The sequence below is a fragment of the Elephas maximus genome, chromosome X (genome assembly GCF_024166365.1).
Source record: "Elephas maximus indicus isolate mEleMax1 chromosome X, mEleMax1 primary haplotype, whole genome shotgun sequence".
Classification (NCBI taxonomy): domain Eukaryota; kingdom Metazoa; phylum Chordata; class Mammalia; order Proboscidea; family Elephantidae; genus Elephas; species Elephas maximus.
In genome coordinates this window covers 85,722,615-85,744,679 of record NC_064846.1, presented here as the reverse complement: position 1 = coordinate 85,744,679, position 22,065 = coordinate 85,722,615, and the positions used below count along the sequence as shown (strand labels likewise).

Genomic DNA, 22,065 nt, shown 5'->3' with positions numbered 1-22,065 from the left:
AGCATTCTGTCTGCATCACTATGAAATTCTGTTTCCTTGCCAAACTTATTTTCCTGTGGATAAAATGTCTTATTTTAGGCTTTGTATAATTTAAGTTTTAAGAAAAGTTAGGTAAGGCATTTTTGTTTAAATAAGTTAGCAAGACCCAAGTGAAGTTAGCCAGTTCAGTGCAGATTAGAGAAAGTATGAAAGAAAGGATAGTCTTTTTTTTTTTATGGCTGATGACTCTCCTTTCATTTAAAATTAGGTGTCATTTATTCATTCATAAAGTATTTATTAAGTGTCAAGCATTGACGTGACATTGATGGTAGGGCGAATACAGAGAATAAAGCATGATCCCTATGTTCAAAGTGTTTATAACCTAGCAAGGGACATGTCTACATATAATTATACAACAAATATGTGTACAGATAATTATAACTCAAGACTTCATATGGTAAATTCTGTAAGAATGGTATGAATAAAGTGCTGGGGAAGTCCAAAGAAAAGAATCATAAATTCCTACTAAGGAGATTGAGGTTCCACAGAGGGACTGTTATTTGAGCTGTTGGGAATTCCGAAATATGGATGTGAAACCGAGGAATCTTTTGCAGAGGCAACCACAGGAACCACTGCATTGGGGTGTAGTTGCTCACAATGATATGTTCAGAGAGTGGAATGTAGTGCAGCATGGCTACAGAATAGGGTATGTTAAGCGGGGGGTGCATTGGGAGATAAGATTGGCTAGGTAGCCTGGAGTTAGATAATGAATGCTGTCTGCTCTAAGTAGTTTCAGCTTTATCCTCCAGGAACCAAAAGCCATGGAAGGGACAGTGACGTGATTATCTCTGTCTTTTAGGATGTGATTCGATCTGTCTTAAGAAAATAAATTTGGCAGTTGTATGGGTGGTGAAACATTGGAGAAATGAGATATTAGAGATAGGAGGACCTAGAGATAGGCTAGAAGAGATAGTTCAGACAAGAGATCGAGAGGGCCTAAAGTGGGATAGCAGCTTTGAAAAGGAAAAGATAGATTTAGGTGACACAGAAGAATCACGTGTGATAGATTTAGCAACTAATGAGATGCTTGTGTATGTAAAAAAATTGAGAGGGATTAAAGCTATCTCTGGGGCCTATAACCTGGGTGACTAGGAAATGAAGCAAATTTTATGGAGGAAACATGTTGGCAGGAAAAACAAAAAAAACCCAAGTGATCCAAGGAAGGTTCAGTCTTGGAAAGCAAAGGAGGCACTCAGTCTTCTGAGACAGGAGGGACTGAGGAGAAAATGCACAAAAATAGAGACAATATGTGGGAAGGTTCGGGAAGCTGACATGGAAGAGTGACTTATCTTCAGTGTGAGGAGTGTGGGCAAAGTTGGGACATTAGAACCTTGAGGAGAGTTGAAAGGATTCCCTTGTTGAAAATAGGCTAAAGAGTCAGGGATAATGAATGGAAGACTGGTCGTGAAAGATAGAGGGCCTGAGTGAATTTAGATTTTATGAGCCCGTAGTGGAGCCTGTGAGTTTGCTTATAGAGTGTTCTCCATAATTGTTTAATCTTGGGAGTAAGAATAGAGTAAAAGAATAGTAGATGTTATCAAGGAATGGACAAGAGGGATCTGGTAGATTGGGATGACAAAAAGAGGTCTGGAAGTGACAGTGGCGATGAAGAGTATATTGGTGAGAGGCGTATTTGGAATCCTAATATTTAATAGGTTTCTCCAAGACTAAAAGTAATCATTTTTATTGTGAGAATGGTACATTTTCTCTTTGTCAGCTCAGTTATCAGGGATCTTTTTTCCCTTTAATGGAAGAGGACAATGAGCCTTCAAGAAAGCACTGAAGAGGTAGTATACAAAATAAGAAATACAACCAGTTAACCCATATTGGAAAAATGCACTGATAAAAATGTAATTAAAATATGTGGTTTTCATCTTTGAAATTAGAAAAGAAACAACAAAATTTGGATACTCAGTGCTGAGGAGTGTGCACTGAGACAGGTGCACTCAGATATTACTGGTGGTAATGTAAACTCCCTTTTTTTTATTGTATTAAGTATGTATATAACAAAACATTGGCTATTTCAATGTTTTTACATCTACAATTCAGTGGTATTAATTACATTCATCATGCTGTGCAACCGTCATCACTACCCATTTCCAAATTTTTCCATCACCCTTAACAGAAGCTCACTGTCCCCTAAACAATGACTCCCTTTTTAGCCCTCCCTGCCACCCCTGGTAACCACTAATAATCCTCGATTTCTGTATATTTGCTTATTTCATGTGAGATTATACAGTATTTCTCCTTTTATGACTGACTTATTTTGCTCAGCTTAGTATTTTCAAGGTTCATCCATGTTGTAGCATGTATCAGGACTTCATTTCTCTTTATGGCAGTGTAATACTCCATTATATGTATATACTACATTTTGTTTTTCCATTCATCTGATGATGGACATTTCAGTTGTTTCCACCTTTTAGCTGTTGTGAATAGTGCTGCAGTGAACACTGGTATAGATGTATCTGTGTTCCTGCCTTTAATTCTTTGGATATACACCTAGGAATGGAATTGCTGGATTGTATGGGAATTCTATGTTTAACTTTTTTAGGAACTGCCAAACTTTTCCACAGTAGCTGTACCACTTTACAGTCTCTCTAGCAATGAATGAGGGTTCCAATTTCTCCACATCCTTACCAACATGTTTTTTTTTCCATTTTTTTAAATCATAGCCTTGTTAAGTTTTTAGTGGGGGTGAATTATATCTCACTGTAGTTTTGATTTGCATTTACTTTATGATTAATGACATTGAGCATCTTTTCATGTGGTTGTTGGCCATTTGTTTTTCTTTGGTGAAATGTCTATTCAAGTCCTTGGCCCATTTTTTAATTGGGTTGTTTTTTACCGAGTTACAGGTTTTTTTTTTTTAGTATGTATACCATATTTTTACACAAAGATGCACACCTATGTTTGTTTGCTGGCTGCACCCTCCCTCTTGCAAGGTATTTCTGTAAGGGTGCTATGCTAGTTTTTTTTTTTTTTGCAGCAACCTGTGGAAGAGGATCAGCATGGTGGCTCTTCAGAGGGTACCTTGTGGGGGAAGGGTGCAGTAAATATATAGTATTTTGGATATTAAATCCTTATCAGACATATCGTTGCCTCAGATTTTTTTCTCAGCCAGTAGGTTGTGTCATCACTTTTATGATACAGTCCTTTGATGAACAAAAGTTTTTAATTTTGATGAAGTCTCATTTATCTATTTTGTCTTTTGTTGCTCATGCTTTTGGTGTCACATATAAGAATCTATCATTAAAAACTAGGTCCTGAAGCATTGGCCTATGTTTTCTTCTAAGTACTCTGGACTCTGGTATTCCATTTTGAAAACCAGAATGGCAAATATGTATCAATAACTTCAAAAATGTTTATACTCCTTGACCCATTAATTTCACTATGGGTATTATAGCCTAAATACATAATCTTATATATAGAAAAAGCTTCGTGGATAAAAATATGAATCAAAATGTTATTTATAATCCTAAAACTTTGGAAACAAGTTAAATGTCTAACAATAGTGTCAACCAAACTAATTCATCCAGTAAATGAACTATATTGATAAAAATCTGAATCAAAATGTTATGTATAATTCTGAAACATTGGAGACAAGTTGAATGCCCAGCACTAGAGCTAACAAAAATACCGAATCCACTGAGTGAACTTTTGTGCTGACATTTAAAAAAAAAAGTTGAGTGCTGTTGAGTTATTTTAAGTTTAGCCTTCTCTTTTCTTACTGGATCTAATAATGAGGTGCAGTTTACAGAATAATCCTTTTTTTTGTACTTCACTAGCTTGTTAAAAATTTTATTTTTACTAATTAAAAAAATAGATGCTATCACAGTAAAAAAAAAAAGGGACAGTAATGTAAAGGCTTTGCAATTTCTTATACAGTTTACTGAAATTGCATACCTAAGAAAACAAGGATATATGTGAATATATTTTTCTATTTTTAATTAAAGTTTTTAACACAAATAGAATAATACTATGCATACTGTTAAGTGTTGTGACTTTTTTTTTTTTTGCTTGGTATATCTTAACAGTATTTATAAATTCCTGAGGGCAACGGTGGTTCCATGGTAGAATTTTTGCCTTCTGTGCCAGAGACGTTGGTTTGATTATCAGCTGATGCGCCTTATGAGTCACTACTGCCTGTCTGTCAGTGGATGCTTGTGCATTGCTATGATACTGAACAGGTTTCGGTGGAGCTTCCAGATTAAGGAAGACTAGGAAGAAAGGCCTGGTGATCTACTTCTGAAAATTAACCAGTGAAAATCCTATGGATCACAACATTCATTGTGCATGAATTGGGGGATGACTCAGTGGCAGATTACAGCAACAACAACAACATATATTTCTCCATTCTTTCTAAGGGCAATTTAGTATTCCGTTTTTGGATATACACTGCTTTAACACTTCCCCTATGAGTTATAATATGTAGGTTGTTTTCTGGTTATTATTACTGTTTGCTATTATAAAAAATGTTATAATGACTTTCCTTTTACATGTGTGTTTTCACACTTGTACACCTGTAGAATAAATTCCTAAAAGTGAAACTAATAGCTCTAAAGGTGTATTTTACTTAAGATTTAGATAAGTGTTGGCAATTGTCGTTCACAAAGATGGCATCATACTACATAAGTATTAACAATGCAAGGATGTGCTTATTTGTCCCCATGCCCTCCTCAACACAAGATACTTTTAAAAATATTATTCTTTGCAAATTAAAAAAAATATATATAGTGGTGAAATATATATAGCACACATTTGCCATTTCAGCCATTTTTATTTGTAAAATTCAGTCACATTAGTTACATTCACCATGTTGTGCAAACATCACCATTATCTGTTTCCAAATTTTTTCATTGCCCTTAACACAAATTCGGTACCCCTTAAGCAATATCGCCCCATTTGCCCTTCCCACCCACCTTTATTAACCACTAATAAACTGCAGTCTCTATGCATTTGCATATTCTACATATTTCTTATAATTGGAATCATACAATATTTGTCCTTTTGCATCTGACTGACTTAACTCAGCATGTTTCAAGGTTCATTCATTCCATAGCATGTATCAGAACACATTTCTCTTTATGTTGAATAATATTCCACTGTATGTTTAATTCACATTTTGTTTATCTGTTCATCTGTTGATGGATACTTGGGTTGTTTCCACCTTTTGGCTATTGTGAATAATGCTGCAGTGAACATTGTTGAACAAGTATCTGTTTGAATCCCTGTTTTCAGTTCTTTTGGGTTATACCTAGGAGTGGAATTACTAGCTCATATGGTAATTCTGTGTTTAACTTGTTCAGGAACGGCAAAATTGTTTTCCACAGTGGCTGCACCATTTTACATTCCCACTACAAATGTGTGAGGGTTCCAATTTCTCCACATACCTGTCAGCACTTGTTAGTTTCCGTTTTTCTGATAATAGCCACCCTAGTGGATATGAAGTGGTATCTCATTGTGGTTTTGATTTGCATTTTCCTAATGACTAATGAATGACATTGAGCATCTTTACATGTGCTTATTGGACATATGTATATCTTTTTTGGTGAAATATCTATCCAAGTTCTTTGTCCATTTTTAGATTGGGTTGTCTTTTTGTTGTTGAATTGGAGGAGTTCTTTTTATATCCTGGGTATTAAATGCTTATAGGGTAGGGTTTCCATTGTGTAAGTTGCCTCATCACTTTGTTGATAAAGTCCTTTGATGAACAAAAGTTTTTAATTTTAACGAACTCCAGTTCATCAATTTTGTCTTTTGTCACTTGTGCTTTTGGTGTGAAATCTAAGAATCCATTGTGAAAAACTAAGAGTTTAATGGTTTTAGTTCTTATGTTTAGGTGTTTGATCCATTTTGAGATAATTTTCGTATGGAGTCCTCCTCCGTCTCCACGGGTTCTGCATCGGGGATTCAGCCAAGCGCAGGTAGAAAATATTCAGGAGGGGAAAAAAGAGCTCAAGGGCCTGGGGGCAACACGGAGTGCAACACAAGCAAGACAGGGTTCTCACTGGAGGAAAGGTATGTGGCTGTGAAGGAAAAAGCTCCCAGGTGGACGGAGACAGCCACACCCCGAGACACAGTTTGGACAAGTGAGGACACTAGGAGTGGGGTTGTGAGCGTACACTCGGGTGTTTCTTGGCCTGACCGAGGACCTAGCAGAGCATGTTTGCAGCAGAGGTCTCGAGTCCGGCAAGAGAGAACAAAGTTGGGTAGGCCCAGGGCCTACCAGTGTCTGCATGGTGTGTGTTCCAATGTCCAAATTCACCCAGGACCTCCTATCTGAAGGACCCCTGGCTCGGAGGGCAAGCTGTGGCATGAGGGCCTGGATGCTGCTGTCCTTAAAAGTGCCTACTTTGACCCAACGCCTCATGCGTCCGCCCTATCCTGGCCCGTCCATCGCTATTCCACTTTAAAGTGAAACACTGTTCATTCCTGCACTACGTCAAGAAATAATAATAATACCACACCATTTTATATAAGGGATTTGTACATCCCCAGATTTTCATATGTGGGTCTTGGAACCAATACCCTGCAGATACCAAGGGACCATTTGCGGTGTGAGGTATGGATCCAACTTCATTCTTGTACAAATGGAGATCCAGTTGTTCCGGCATAACTTGTTGAAAAGAATATTCTTTCACTATTGGATGATCTTAGCGCCCCTATCAAAAATCAGTTGGCCATAGATATATGGGTTTATTTGTTGGACTCCCAATTCTATTCCATTTTTCTCTGTGTCTTTATTATACCCATACAAGTCTGTATTTATTACTGTAGCTTTATAGTAGATTTTGTTATCAGGAAGTGTGAATCCTCCTACTTTGTTCTTTTTTCAAGATTGCTTTGGCTTTTAGAGGCCCCTTGCTTACAATTACATATAGATTTCTGCAAGAAGACTTTTCCATTTCTGCAAATAAGGCTGCTGGAATTTTGATAGGAATGTGTTGAATCTGTAGGTCACTTTGTATAATATTTACATCTTAACAATATTAAGTCTTCCAATCCATGAACACGCAATGAGTTTCCAGTTATTTAGGACTTATTTAATTTATTTCAGCAATGTTTTATAGTTTTTAGTTTATAAGACTTTTAATCCCTGGTTAATTTATTCCTAAGTATCTTATTCTTTTAGATGCTATTGTAAATGAAATTCATTTCTTATTTCCTTTTCAGATTGCTCATTGCCAGTATATAGAAATCTAACTTTTTGTGTGTGTGTTGACCTTGTACCCTGCAACTTTGTTGAATTTATTTATTAGCTCTAGTAACTTTCTTGTGGATTTTTTAAAAATTTTATATATAGGATCATGTACTCTAGAAATATAGTTTTACTTCTTGATTTTTATTAGGATGCTTCTTTTTTTTTCTTTTTATTGCCTAATTGCTCTGACTAAAACATCCAGCACAGTATCAAATAGCAGTGATGAGAGCAAGATCTCACAAGAAAACTCTAAGTCTTTCTCCATAGAGTGTGGTGTTAGCTTTAAGTTCTTCATAAATCCCCTTTTAAACAAATGCATGTCTATTCCTAGCTTGCTAAACTTTTTTTTTTCAATCATGAAAGACTGATTTTGTTGAATGCCTTTTCTGCATTGATTGAGATGATCATGTGGTTCTTATCCTTTGTTCTATTAATGTGTTTTATTACATTGATTTTCTAATGTTGAACCACCCTTGCATTCCTGGGATAAATACCATTTGGTCATGGTGTATAATACTTTTAATATGGTATTGAATTTGTTATGCTAGGATTTTTTTTAAGGATTTTTTGTATCTATATTCATAACGAATATTGGTCTGTAATTTTATTGTAGTGTCTTTGTCTGGATTTGGTATCAGGGTTATGCTGGCCTCATATAGTGAATTAGGAAGTGTGCCCTCCTCTTTTATTTTTTGGAGGAGTTTAAGAAGAATTCATGCCAATTCTTCTTTAAATGTTTGCTAGAATTCTCTTTTGAAGCCATCTGGTCCAGAACATTTTTTGTTGGGAGATTTTTGATTTTTGATTCAATCTCCTCAGTTGTTATGGATCTGTTGATATTTTCTATTTTTTCTTAAATCAATTTAGGTAGTTTAAGTGTTTCTAGGAATTTTTCCATTTCATCTAAGTTATCTAATTTGTTGGCGTATTCATAGTATTCTTTTATAATAATTTTTATTTCTGTAGAGTTGGTTGTAATGTCCAAACTTTTATTTTTTTATTTCTGATTTTAGTTATTTGCATCTTCTCTCTTGCTTTTTTTTTGTTAGTAAAAAAAAAAAAGTTTTGTTTTGTTTTGTTTTTTTTTTTGGTGGTTTATAGCCAAAGGTTTTTATTTCATTGATCATTTCAGAGAACCAACTTCTGGCTTCATTGATTCTATTATTTTTCTATTCTCTATTTCATTTATTTCTACTCTGATCTTTGTTATATTCCTTCCTTCTGTTAGCTTTGGGCTTAGTTTGCTTTTCTCTTTTTAGTTCCTCAAGTTGTAAAGTTAGCTTATTGATTTGAGATCTTTCTTCCTTTTTAACGTAGGCACTTACAGGAATAAATTTCCTTTTGAGCAGTCTCCATTCATCCGATAAATTTTGATGTGTTACCCTTTCATTTTCTTTCTCCTCTAAGAATTTTCTAATTTCCCTTATGATTTCGTCTTTGACCCATTGGTTGTTTAGTAGTGTGTTGTTTAATTTCTACATATTCGAGTATTTTACAGCTTTCTTTCTGTAATTAATTTTTAGTTTTATTCCAGTTTGGTTGGAGAAGACAGTTTGTATGATTTCAATTTTTTAAAAAATTAATGAAATGTGTTTTGTTAACTATCATGTGGTCTATTCTGGAGAATGATCCATGTTCCTGAAGAAGTACATGTATTGTTCTGATGTAGGGTAGAGTGATTTTATATCTGTTATGTCTGTTGTTCAAATCCTGTATTTCTTTACTGATATTTTTTCTAGAGGTTTTCTCTGCTAGTGAAAGGGGTGTAGTAAAGTCTCCAACTAATAGAACTGCCTATTTCTCCCTTCAGTTCTGTTCAGTGTCCCATATATTTTGGGCTGTCTTATTGGGTCCATATCTGTTTATAATTGTTATATCTTCCTGATGAATTGATCCTTTTATCATTATATAATGCCCTTCTTTGTCTCTTGAAACAGATTTTGACTTAAAGTCTATTTTGTCTAATATGACTATAACCTCTCCAGCTCTCTTTCCCTCTCTCTCTCTCTTTTTTTTTTTTAATATTTTACTGTGTTTTCGGTGAAAGTTTACACAGCAAGTTAGGTTCCCATTTGACAATTTCTATACAGAGTGTTCAGTGACATTAGTTACATTATTCATGATGTGTCAATATTCTTTTTAGTTGCATTCTGGTCATTCTGTTTCCAGTGCTTTACACTCAGCTCTCTTTTGATTAACATTTGCATGGAATTTTTTTTTCCATCTTTTCAGTTTCAGCCTATTTGTGTCTTTGGGTCTAATGTGTATCTATTTTATTGTACTTTAGATGAAGGTTTACAGAACAAACTAGTTTCTCATTTAACAGTCAGTACACATATTGTTTTATGACATTGGTTAACAACCCCATGACATGTTAACACTCCTTTTTCAACCTTCAGTGATCTTCTCTGTGTTTTCTGTTTTCTCTCCCTGTTCTGGAACTCCTATCACTTGCAAATTTTTGCTTTTGATTGTATCCTACACCATTCTCAGAGTTTCTTCATTTGTTATTATCTGTTTTATTGATTCATGCCAATAATGCTGAAGTGAGATAGTATCTCATTGTGGTTTTGATTTGCATTTCTCTAATGGCTTTTTTTTTTTTATGGCTAGTGATCCTGAGTTTTTCCACATGTATCAGTTGGCTGCTTGAATGTCTTCTTTGGTGAAGTGTCTTTTCATTCCTTTGACCATTTTTTTTAATAACTTTTATTAAGCTTCAAGTGAACGTTTACAAATCCAATCAGTCTGTCTCATATAAGTTTACATACATCTCACTCCCTACTCCCACTTGCTCTCCCCCTCTTGAGTCAGCCCTTTCAGTCTCTCCTTTCGTGACAATTTTGCCTGCTTCCCTCTCTCTCTATCCTCCCATCCCCCCTCCAGACAAGAGTTGCCAACACAATCTCAAGTGTCCACCTGATATAATTAGCTCACTCTTCATCAGCGTCTCTCTCCCACCCACTGACCAGTCCCTTTCATTTCTGATGAGTTGTCTTCGGGGATGGTTCCTGTCCTGTGTCAACAGAAGGTCTGGGGAGCATGGCCGCCGGGATTCCTCCAGTCTCAGTCAGACCATTAAGTTTGGTCTTTTTATGAGAATTTGGGGTCTGTATCCCACTGATCTCCTGCTCCCTCAGGGGTCCTCTGCTGTGCTCCCTGTCAGGGCAGTCATCGATTGTGGCCGGGCACCAACTAGTTCTTCTGGTCTCAGGATGATGTAGGTCTCTGGTTCATGTGGCCCTTTCTGACTCTTGGGCTCTTAGTTGTCGTGTGGCCTTGGTGTTCTTCATTCTCCTTTGATCCAGGTGGGTTGAGACCAATTGCTGCATCTTAGATGGCCGCTTGTTAGCATTTAAGACCCCAGATGCCACATTTCAAAGTGGGATGCAGAATGATTTCATAATAGAATTATTTTGCCAATTGACTTAGAAGTCCCCGCAAACCATGTTCCCCAGACCCCCGCCCTTGCTCTGCTGACATTTGAAGCATTCATTTTATCCCGGAAACTTCTTTGCTTTTGGTCCAGTCCAATTGAGCTGACCTTCCATGTATTGAGTGTTGTCTTTCCCTTCACCTAAAGCAGTTCTTATCTACTGATTAATCAATAAAAAACCCTCTCCCACCCTCCCTCCCTCCCCGCCTCGTAACCACAAAAGTATGTGTTCTTCTCAGGTTTACTATTACTCAAGATCTTATAATAGTGGTCTTATACAATATTTGTCCTTTTGCCTCTGACTAATTTGGCTCAGCATAATGCCTTCCAGATTCCTCCATGTTATGAAATGTTTCACAGATTCGTCACTGTTCTTTATCAATGCGTAGTATTCCATTGTGTGAATATACCACAATATTTACCCATTCATCCGTTGATGGACACCTTGGTTGCTTCCAACTTTTTGCTATTGTAAACAGAGCTGCAATAAACATGGGTGTGCATATATCTGTTTGTATGAAGGCTCTTGTATCTCTAGGGTATATTCCGAGGAGTGGGATTTCTGGGTTGTATGGTAGATCTATTTCTAACTGTTTAAGAAAACGCCAGATAGATTTCCAAAGTGGTTGTACCATTTTACATTCCCACCAGCAGTGTATGAGAGTTCCAATCTCTCCGCAGCCTCTCCAACATTTATTATTTTGTGTTTTTTGGATTAATGCCAGCCTTGTTGGTGTGAGATGGAATCTCATCGTAGTTTTAATTTGCATTTCTCTAATGGCTAATGATCGAGAGCATTTTCTCATGTATCTGTTGGCTGCCTGAATCTCTTCTTTAGTGAAATGTGTGTTCATATCCTTTGCCCACTTCTTGATTGGGTTGTTTGTCTTTTTGTGGTTGAGTTTTGACAGAATCATGTAGATTTTAGAGATCAGGCGCTTGTCGGAGATGTCATAGCTGAAAATTCTTTCCCAGTCTGTAGGTGGTCTTTTTACTCTTTTGGAGAAGTCTTTAGATGAGCATAGGTGTTTGATTTTTAGGAGCTCCCAGTTATCGGGTTTCTCTTCATCATTTTTGGTAATGTTTTGTATTCTGTTTATACCTTGTATTAGGGCTCCTAGGGTTGTCCCAATTTTTTCTTCCATGATCTTTATCGTTTTAGTCTTTATGTTTAGGTCTTTGATCCACTTGGAGTTAGTTTTTGTGCATGGTGTGAGGTATGGGTCCTGTTTCATTTTTTTGCAAATGGATATCCAGTTATGCCAGCACCATTTGTTAAAAAGGCTATCTTTTCCCCAGTTAATTGACACTGGTCCTTTGTCAAATATCAGCTGCTCATACGTGGATGGATCTATATCTGGGTTCTCAATTCTGTTCCATTGGTCTATGTGTCTGTTGTTGTACCAGTACCAGGCTGTTTTGACTACTGTGGCTGTATAATAGGTTCTGAAGTCGGGTAAGGTGAGGCCTCCCACTTTCTTCTTCTTTTTCAGTAGTGCTTTGCTTATCCGGGGCTTCTTTCCCTTCCATATGAAATCGGTGATTTGTTTCTCTATCCCCTTAAAATATGACATTGGAATTTGGATCGGAAGTGCGTTAAATGTATAGATGGCTTTTGGTAGAATAGACATTTTTACTATGTTAAGTCTTCCTATCCATGAGCAGGGTATGTTTTTCCGCTGAAGTATGTCCTTTTGAATTTCTTGTAGTAGAGCTGTGTAGTTTTCTTTGTATAGGTCTTTTACATCCTTGGTAAGATTTATTCCTAAGTATCTTATCTTCTTGGGGGCTACTGTGAATGGTATTGATTTGGTTATTTCCTCTTCGGTGTTCTTTTTGTTGATGTAGAGGAATCCAAGTGATTTTTGTATGTTTATTTTATAACCTGAGACTCTGCCAAACTCTTCTATTAGTTTCAGCAGTTTTCTGGAGGATTCCTTAGGGTTTTCTGTGTATATAATCATGTCATCTGCAAATAGTGATAACTTTACTTCTTCCTTGCCAATCCGGATGCCCTTTATTTCTTTGTCTAGCCTAATTGCCCTGGCTAAGACTTCCAACACGATGTTGAATAAGAGCGGTGATAAAGGGCATCCTTGTCTGGTTCCCGTTCTCAAGGGAAATGCTTTCAGGTTCTCTCCATTTAGAGTGATATTGGCTGTTGGCTTTGCATAGATGCCCTTTATTATGTTGAGGAATTTTCTTTCAATTCCTATTTTGGTAAGAGTTTTTATCATAAATGGGTGTTGGACTTTGTCAAATGCCTTTTCTGCATCAATTGATAAGATCATGTGGTTTTTGTCTTTTGTTTTATTTATGTGATGGATTACATTAATGGTTTTTCTGATATTAAACCAGCCTTGCATACCTGGTATAAATCCCACTTGATCAGGGTGAATTATTTTTTTGATGTGTTGTTGGATTCTATTGGCTAGAATTTTGTTGAGGATTTTTGCATCAATGTTCATGAGGGATATAGGTCTATAATTTTCTTTTTTTGTAATGTCTTTACCTGGTTTTGGTATCAGGGAGATGGTGGCTTCATAGTATGAGTTGGGTAGTATTCCGTCATTTTCTATGCTTTGGAATACCTTTAGTAGTAGTGGTGTTAACTCTTCTCTGAAAGTTTGGTAGAACTCTGCAGTGAAGCCGTCCGGGCCAGGGCTTTTTTTTGTTGGGAGTTTTTTGATTACCGTTTCAATCTCTTTTTTTGTTATGGGTCTATTTAGTTGTTCTACTTCTGAATGTGTTAGTTTAGGTAGGTAGTGTTTTTCCAGGAATTCATCCATTTCTTCTAGGTTTTCAAATTTGTTAGAGTACAATTTTTCATAATAATCTGAAATGATTCTTTTAATTTCATTTGGTTCTGTTGTGATGTGGTCCTTCTCATTTCTTATTCGGGTTATTTGTTTCCTTTCCTGTATTTCTTTAGTCAGTCTAGCCAATGGTTTATCAATTTTGTTAATTTTTTCAAAGAACCAGCTTTTGGCTTTGTAAATTCTTTCAATTGTTTTTCTGTTCTCTAATTCATTTAGTTATTTTTATTATTTGTTTTCTTCTGGTGCCTGATGGATTCTTTTCTTGCTCAGTTTCTATTTGTTCAAGTTGTAGGGACAGTTCTCTGATTTTGGCTCTTTCTTCTTTTTGTATGTGTGCATTTATTGATATAAATTGGCCTCTGAGCACTGCTTTTGCTGTGTCCCAGAGGTTTTGATAGGAAGTATTTTCATTCTCATTGCTTTCTATGAATTTCCTTATTCCCTCCTTGATGTCTTCTATAACACAGTCTTTTTTCAGGAGGGTGTTGTTCATTTTCCAAGTATTTGATTTCTTTTCCCTAGTTTTTCTGTTATTGATCTCTAGTTTTATTGCCTTGTGGTCTGAGAAGATGCTTTGTAATATTTCGATGTTTTGGACTCTGCAAAGGTTTGTTTTATGACCTAATATGTGGTCTATTCTAGAGAATGTTCCATGTGCGCTAGAAAAGAAAGTATATTTTGCAGCAGTTGGGTGGAGAGTTCTGTATAAGTCAATGAGGTCAAGTTGGTTGATTGTTGTAATTAGATCTTCCGTGTCTCTGTTGAGCTTCTTACTGGATGTCCTGTCCTTCTCCGAAAGTGGTGTGTTGAAGTCTCCTACTATAATTGTGGAGGTATCTATCTCGCTTTTCAATTCTGTTAAAATTTGATTTATGTATCTTGCAGCCCTGTCATTGGGTGCATAAATATTTAATATGGTTATGTCTTCCTGATCAATTGTCCCTTTTATCATTATATAGTGTCCTTCTTTATCCTTTGTGGTGGATTTAAGTCTAAAGTCTATTTTGTCAGAAATTAATATTGCTACTCCTCTTCTTTTTTGCTTATTGTTTGCTTGATATACTTTTTTCCATCCTTTGAGTTTTAGTTTGTTTGTGTCTCTAAGTCTAAGGTGTGTCTCTTGTAGGCAGCATATAGATGGATCGTGTTTCTTTATCCAGTCTGTGACTCTCTGTCTCTTTATTGGTGCATTTAGTCCATTTACATTCAGGGTAATTATAGATAAATAAGTTTTTAGTGCTGTCATTTTGATGCCTTTTTATGTGTGTTGTTGACAATTTCATTTTTCCACATACTTTTTTGTGCTGAGGCTTTTTTCTTAGTAAATTGTGAGATCCTCATTTTCATAGTGCTTGACTTTATGTTAGTTGAGTCGTTACGTTTTTCTTGGTTTTTATCTTGAGTTATACAGTTGTTATACCTTTTTGTGGTTACCTTATTGTTTACCCCTATTTTTCTAAGTAAAAACCTAACTTGTATTGTTCTATATCGCCTTGTATCACTCTCCATATGGCAGTTCAATGCCTCCTGTATTTAGTCCCTCTTTTTGATTATTGTGATCTTTTACCTATTGACTTCCATGATTCCCTGTTATGTGTATTTTTTTTTAATTAATCTTAATTTGTTTTTGTGATTTCCCTATTTGAGTTGATATCAGGACGTTCTGTTTTGTGACCTTGTGTTGTGCTGATATCTGATATTATTGGTTCTCTGACCAAACAATATCCTTTAGTATTTCTTGTAGCTTTGGTTTGGTTTTTGCAAATTCTCTAAACTTGTGTTTGTCTGTAAATATCTTAATTTCGCCTTCATATTTCAGAGAGAGTTTTGCTGGATATATGATCCTTGGCTGGCAGTTTTTCTCCTTCAGTGTTCTGTATATGTCGTCCCATTCCCTTCTTGCCTGCATCGTTTCTGCTGAGTAGTCAGAACATATTCTTACTGATTCTCCCTTGAAGGAAACCTTTCTTTTCTCCCTGGCTGCTTTTAAAATTTTCTCTTTATCTTTGGTTTTGGTGAGTTTGATGATAATATGTCTTGGTGTTTTTCTTTTTGTATCAATCTTAAATGGGGTTCGATGAGCATCTTGGATAGATATCCTTTCGTCTTTCATGATGTCAGGGAAGTTTTGTGTCAGGAGTTCTTCAACTATTTTCTCTGTGTTTTCTGTCCCCCCTCCGTGTTCTGGGACTCCAATCACCCGCAGGTTATCCTTCTTGATAGAGTCCCACATAATTCTTAGGGTTTCTTCATTTTTTTTAATTCTTTTATCTGATTTTTTTTCAGCTATGTTGGTGTCGATTCCCTGGTCCTCCAGATGTCCCAGTCTGCATTCTAATTGCTCGAGTCTGCTCCTCTGACTTCCTAGTGCGTTGTCTAATTCTGTTATTTTATTGTTAATCTTTTGGATTTCTACATGTTGTCTCTCTATGGATTCTTGCAACTTATTAATTTTTCCAGTATGTTCTTGAATAATCTTTTTGAGTTCTTCAACAGTTTTATCAGTGTGTTCCTTGGCTTTTTCTGCAGTTATCCTAATTTCATTTGTGATATCATTAAGCATTCTGTAAATTAGTTTTTTATATTCTGTATCTGATAATTCCAAGATTGTATCTTCATTTGGGAAAGATTTTGATTCTTTTGTTTGGGGGGTTGGAGAAGCTGTCAGGGTCTGCTTCTTTAAGTGGTTTGATATGGATTGTTGTCTCTGAGCCATCACTGGGAAACTAGTTTTTCCAGAAAATCCGCTAAAAAAAAATGCAGTCAGATCCCTATCAGAGTTCTCCCTCTGGCTCAGGCTATTCAGATGTTAATGAAGCCGCCTGGGGAGGGTCGGGGAGGGAACAGAGAGATAGGAGAGTAGCACCTCAGAATATAGCCAGAGTTGCTTGTCTTGCTTGGAATGACTATTATATCTGAGATTCCCGCGGGGCGCGTCGCCTATGTGTGCTGGCTGTGTGGAGATTGCCCCCGGGGGGTCTGGCCCGCTGGAGTCACGGTCGGATCCTCTGCTTCCAGCCCCATGCCCAGCGTCGAGGCTCCCCTACTGGGACGGTGCACTCTCGACTCCAAAATCAGTCACTGCCTCCCGGGGACTTCTCGTCCCTCCAGCCACGTGGCCCTGCCGCCCCCGAGAACCAGTTGGGCCTCCTCCCGTGGTTAGTTCAGATGGGTGGAGCAGGTGCCCGTGCTTGTGCCGTGACCGAGTGTCCCGTCTGGGACGCTGTTCTCCCCGCTCCAATACCAGCCGCTGCCTCCCAGGGACTTCTCCTACCGGCTGCGTCCCACGCCGCCCGCGTGACCCGGCAGGTCCCCTTCCCGGGGTTAGTTCAGGGGGGTGGAGCAACTCTCCGTGTTTATGCCGTACCTGCGTCCAGTCCAAATCCCTGCGGGACGGTTCCCTGGCTCGGACGCTGCTCTTTCTGCTCCAAGACCAGTCACTGCCTCCCAGGGACTTCTCCTACCGGCTGCGTCCCACGCCGCCCGTGGAACCGGCTGGTCCCCCTCCCGGGGTTAGTTCAGGGGGGTGGAGCCGCTCTCTGTGCTCGTGCCGTACCTGACTGGTACGCTGGCTCCAGGCTCTGGAAACAATCGCTGCTTCCCCGTGTTAGTTCGTTCTCCGTCTCTAAATCTGTGTTTGTTGTTCAGGGTTCATAGATTGTTATGTATGTGATCGATTCACTTGTTTTTCCGTGTCTTTGTTGTAAGAGGGATCCGAGGTAGCGTCTGCCTAGTCCGCCATCTTGGCTCCGCCCCCCCCTTTGCCCATTTTTAATTTGGTTTATCTGTTGTTTTGTTGTAGAGGTGTTGGATCTTCCTGTAGATTTTAGAGATTAGAACTTTGTCGGATTTGTAATAGCCAATTTTTTTTTTCCCCAGACTGCAGGTTCTCTTTTCACTCTTTTGGTGAAGTCTTTTGATGAACATAAGTGTTTAAATTTTAGAAGATCCCAGTTATCTAGCTTATTTTTTGGAGTTTGTGTGTTGTTAGTTATGGCTTGTATCCTGTTGGTCCCATGTATTAGGGCCTCTAGCGTTGATCCTATTTTTTCCTCTATGATCTTTATAGCTTTTGGCTTTATATTAAGGTCTTTGAATTAATTCTTTGTGTACGGTGTGAGGTATGGGCCCTCTTTCACTTTTTTGCAGATGGACATCCAGTTTTGCTAGCACTGTTTGTTAAAAAAAAAAAAAAAGGCTGTCTTTTCCCCATTTGATGGACTTTGGGACTTTTGTCAAAGATCGGGTGACTGTAGGTGGATGGATCTACATCTGGTTTTTCAATTCTGCTCCTTTGGTCAATGTATTTGTCCTTGTACCAGTACAGGGTGTTTTGACTACCATAGCTGTATAGTAGGTTCTGACATCAGGTAGTGCAAGTCCTCCTATTTTATTCTTCTTCTTCAGTAGTGCTTTACTTATCCGGGGCTCCTTCACTTTTCATATAAAGTTAATGATTACTTTTTCCATCTCATTAAAGAATGTTGTTGGTATTTTGATCATTGCACTGTATTTGTAAATTGCTTTGGGTAAAATTGTTGTTTTCACAATGTTGAGACTACCTATCTATGAGCATGGTATGTTTTTCCATTTATGTAGTTCTCTTACGGTTTCTTGCAGTAGTGCTTTGTAGTCTTCTTTGTATAGGTCTTTTATATCCCTGGTTAGATTTATTCCTAAGTATTTTATTTTTTTAGGGGCTGTTAAATATGGTATTGTTTTCCTGATTTCTTTTTCATTGTTCTCTTTATTGTTGTATAGGAATCCAACTGATTTTTGTATGTCTGTCTTGTATCCTGCTACTCTGCTGAATCTTTCTATTCCAATAGTTTTCTCATGGAGTCTTTTGGGTTTTCTATGCATAGTATCATATCATCCACAAATAGGGATAGTTTTACTTCTTCATTACCAATTTGGATGCCTTTTATTTCTTTTTCTTGCCTTATTGGTCTAGCTAGGATTCCAGCATAATGTTAAATAGGAGTGGTGATAAAGGGCATCTTTGTCTTGTTCCTGTTCTCAAGGGGAATGTTTTTGGCCTCTCTCCATTAAGATTGATGTTGGCTGTTGGTTTAGCCCTTTATTATGTTGAGAAATTTCCCTCTATACCTATTTTATTGAGAGTTTTTATCAGGAATGAGTGTCAGACTTTGTTGAGCGCCTTTTCTGTGTCAATTGAGATGATCATGTAATTCATTCCCTTTATTTATGTGGTGGATTATGTTGATAGAATTTCTAATGTTAAACCATCCTTGCATACCTGGTATGAATCCTACTTGGTTGTGGTGTATTATTTTTCTGATAGGATGCTAAATTCTATTGGCTAGAATTTTGTTGAGAATTTTTGCATCTGTTTTCATGAGAGATATTAGTCTGTAATATTCTTTTTTTGTGGTGTCTTTTCCTGTCTTGGTATCAGGGTTATGCTGGCTTCATAGAATGAATTCGGAAATATCGCTTCCTTTTCTATGTTCTGAAATAGTTTGAGTAGTATTGGTGTAAGGTCTTCTCTGAATGTTTGGTAGAATTGTCCAGTGAAGCCATCGGGGCCAGGGTTTTTTTTGTTGGGAATTATTTTTATTACCTTTTCAATCTCTTCTCGTTATGGGTCTGTTCAGATTTTCAACATCATTTTATGTTTGTTTGGGTAGGTAGTGTGTTTTTAAATATTTGTCCATTTCCTCTAGGTGTTCATTTTTGCTGGAGTATGGTGTTTCATGGTACTCTGTTATGATCCTTTTTATTTCAGTTGAATCTGTTGTAATGTCCCCCATTTCATTTCTTAATTGGGTTATTTGCGTCGTGTCTTTTTTTTTTTTTTTTTGTCAGTGTGGCCAGTGGTTTATCAATTTTGTTGATCCTTTCAGAGAACCAACTTTTGGTTTCATTGGTTCTTTCTATTGTTTTTCTACTCTCTATTTCATTTATTAATGCACTGATCTTTATTATTTTCTTTCTTCTGGTGGCTGTGGGCTGCTTTTGCTGTTCTCTTTCTGTTTGTTCAAGTTGTGTAGCTAATATTTTGATTTTGTTCCTTCTTTTTTGATGTGTGCATCTATTTTTATAAATTGACCTCTGAGGACTGCCTTTGCTGTGTCCCAAAGGTTTTGCTATGATGTGTTTTCATTCTCGTTTGATTCTCGAAATTTTGATTCTATTTCTGATTTCTTCTATTACCTAGTGATTTTTAAGCAGGATGTTATTCAGTTTCCATGTAACTGATTTTGTTTTCCTTGCTTTTCCTATTGTTAATTTCTACTTTGATGGTGCTATGGTCAGAGAAGATACTTTGTATTATTTCATTGTTTTGGATTTTGTTTAGGATTGCTTTGTGGCCTAAGATGTGATCTGTTCTGGAGAATGTTCCACGTGCACTGGAAAAGAGTGTGTACTTTGCAGCTGTTGGGTAGAGTGTTCTATATATGTCAAGTTGGCTCATTGTGGTCTTTAGATCTTCTGTGTCTTTGTTGAGTTTCTTTCTAGATGTTCTGTCCTTTACCGAGAGTGGTGTGTTGAAGTCTCTTACTATTATTGTGGAAATGTCAATTTCTCTTTTCAGTGCTGTTAGAGTTTATTTTATGTGTTTTGGAGCCCTGTCATTGGGTGTGTAGATATTTATTATGATTATGTCTTCATGATGGATCATCCCTTTAATCATTATGTAGTGTGGGTTTAGTGCCCCTCATTGTCTTTCATGGTGGATTTTGTTTTACAGTCTGTTTTACCTGAGATTAGTATTGCCACTCCTGCTCTTTTTTGATAGCTGTTTCCTTGATATATATTTTTTCCATCCTTTGGTTTTCAATAAATTTCTTTCTTTGTTTCTGAGGTGTGTCTCTTGTAGACACCATATTGATGGATCCTGTTTTGTTTTGTTTTTTTTTACCCATTCTGTTACTCTGTGCCTTAAAGCTGCTGTTTAGTGTTCTTTCTTTCAGTCTGAAGAACCCCTTTTATCAGTTCTTGTAGTGTAGGTCTGGTCATAAAGAACTCCCTCAGCTTTAGTCTGTCTCTTAATTCACCCTTGCTTTGACAATTTTTCTGACAATTGAATTCTTTGTTGACAGTTTTCTTTCAGCACTATTAATATGACTTTCCATTTCTCTCTGGCCCCCAAAGTTTCTGAGGAGGTATCAGCACTTAATCTTAATGAGGATCTCTTGCATGTCACCATTTGCCTCTCTCTTGCTGCTTTCTATATTTTCTCTCTTTTTTTGAAATTTTTATTATAATGTGTCTTGGTGTGAATCTCTTTGGGTTTGTCCTACATGGAATTAATTGAGCTTCTTGGATTTTTGATTGATGTCCTTCATCAAATCTGGAAAGTTTTCTGCCATTATTTCTTCAAATATTTATTCTGTCCTCTCTCTTATCCTTCTGGGATTTCTGTGATGCATATATTAGTTTGCTTGATGGTATCCCACAATTACATTATGCTTACTTGTTTTCTTTATCCTTTTCTCTTGTTGCCCTTCAAATTCAATAATTTCAATTATTTCCTGATTCTTTGGGCAGCTCAAATCTGCTGTCAAGTCCCTCTAGTGAATTTTTTTTATTTTAGTTATTATATTTTTCAGCTCCAGTATGTCTTTTGGTTCTTTTTTTATAGTTTCTGTCTTTGTATTTAATTTCTTGTTTTGTTCTTGTATCTTTTCCCTGTTTTCCATTAGTTCAGTATCCACATTTTCCTTTAGTTCTTTGAGCATATTTACTATTGTCTTTTAAAGTCTTCTAAACTCATTATCCTGCCTTCTTAGGGATTATTTTTGTCTCTTCCTTTGGATCTTTTGACTGGGGCCATCTTTTCATGTTTCTTTGTATGCCATATGGTTTTCTGCCTTAGCTAGGACATTTGAGAATTATAATGTAGTAGTTTTTTTTTTTTTTTTTTTTTTAGTTGTAGAACTCAGATTCTTTGCCTTCCCCCAGGGATTGCATTTTTTTAAATCATTGAAGTCTGTAATAGTTTATCTGCTCGGTGACCTCCTTAAATGTTTTCACAAATACTGCCCTTCAAATCATGCATGGACACTGAGTACTGTGTTGCATAGCCCATGCTTAACTAGTGCTTCAAAGGAGATTTCCTTGTAGTGTGGATGAAAAAAAATTATTTTCCTACTCCTCAGGGTTTGCCGTTGATACTTAGTGAAGGCTGCAGTTGACTAGTGATTTTTTCAAGCTAATTTCTGAACACTGTGTTTACCAGGTGCATGTATTACCTATTTTAAAATTATTAAAATAATTTTTCAGGTTGTTTCATGGAGAATGTGTTGAAATGGGGTAAGAATGGAAGTGGGGAAAAGTCCAGGTGTGAGGTGATGGTGGCTTGGTCTAGGATGGTAGCAGTGGAGGTAGAGAAAAAATAACAGATTCTGGGTATTTTAGAGGAAGAATTGACAGTACTTGCTGATGATTTAAGTAGGAGAAGGGTGCTATGGAACAATGGTGAGAGAGAAAGTGATCAAGGATTGATAACTCCTAAGTTGTTAGATATAATAATCCTGAGACCTCTGAGGACTGGAAACAAAATCAGAAAATAACTTTAAAATAGTCTTAAACTGTTGTAAATG

At 36.9% G+C, this 22,065-nt stretch overlaps 1 protein-coding gene across 1 annotated transcript in view; it reads left to right on the top strand.

Annotated features, from left to right (window-relative positions):
* SH3BGRL (SH3 domain binding glutamate rich protein like) overlaps positions 1-22,065 on the top strand; it is a 142,327-nt gene that overhangs the window by 119,150 nt on the left and 1,112 nt on the right. The window lies entirely within an intron of this gene.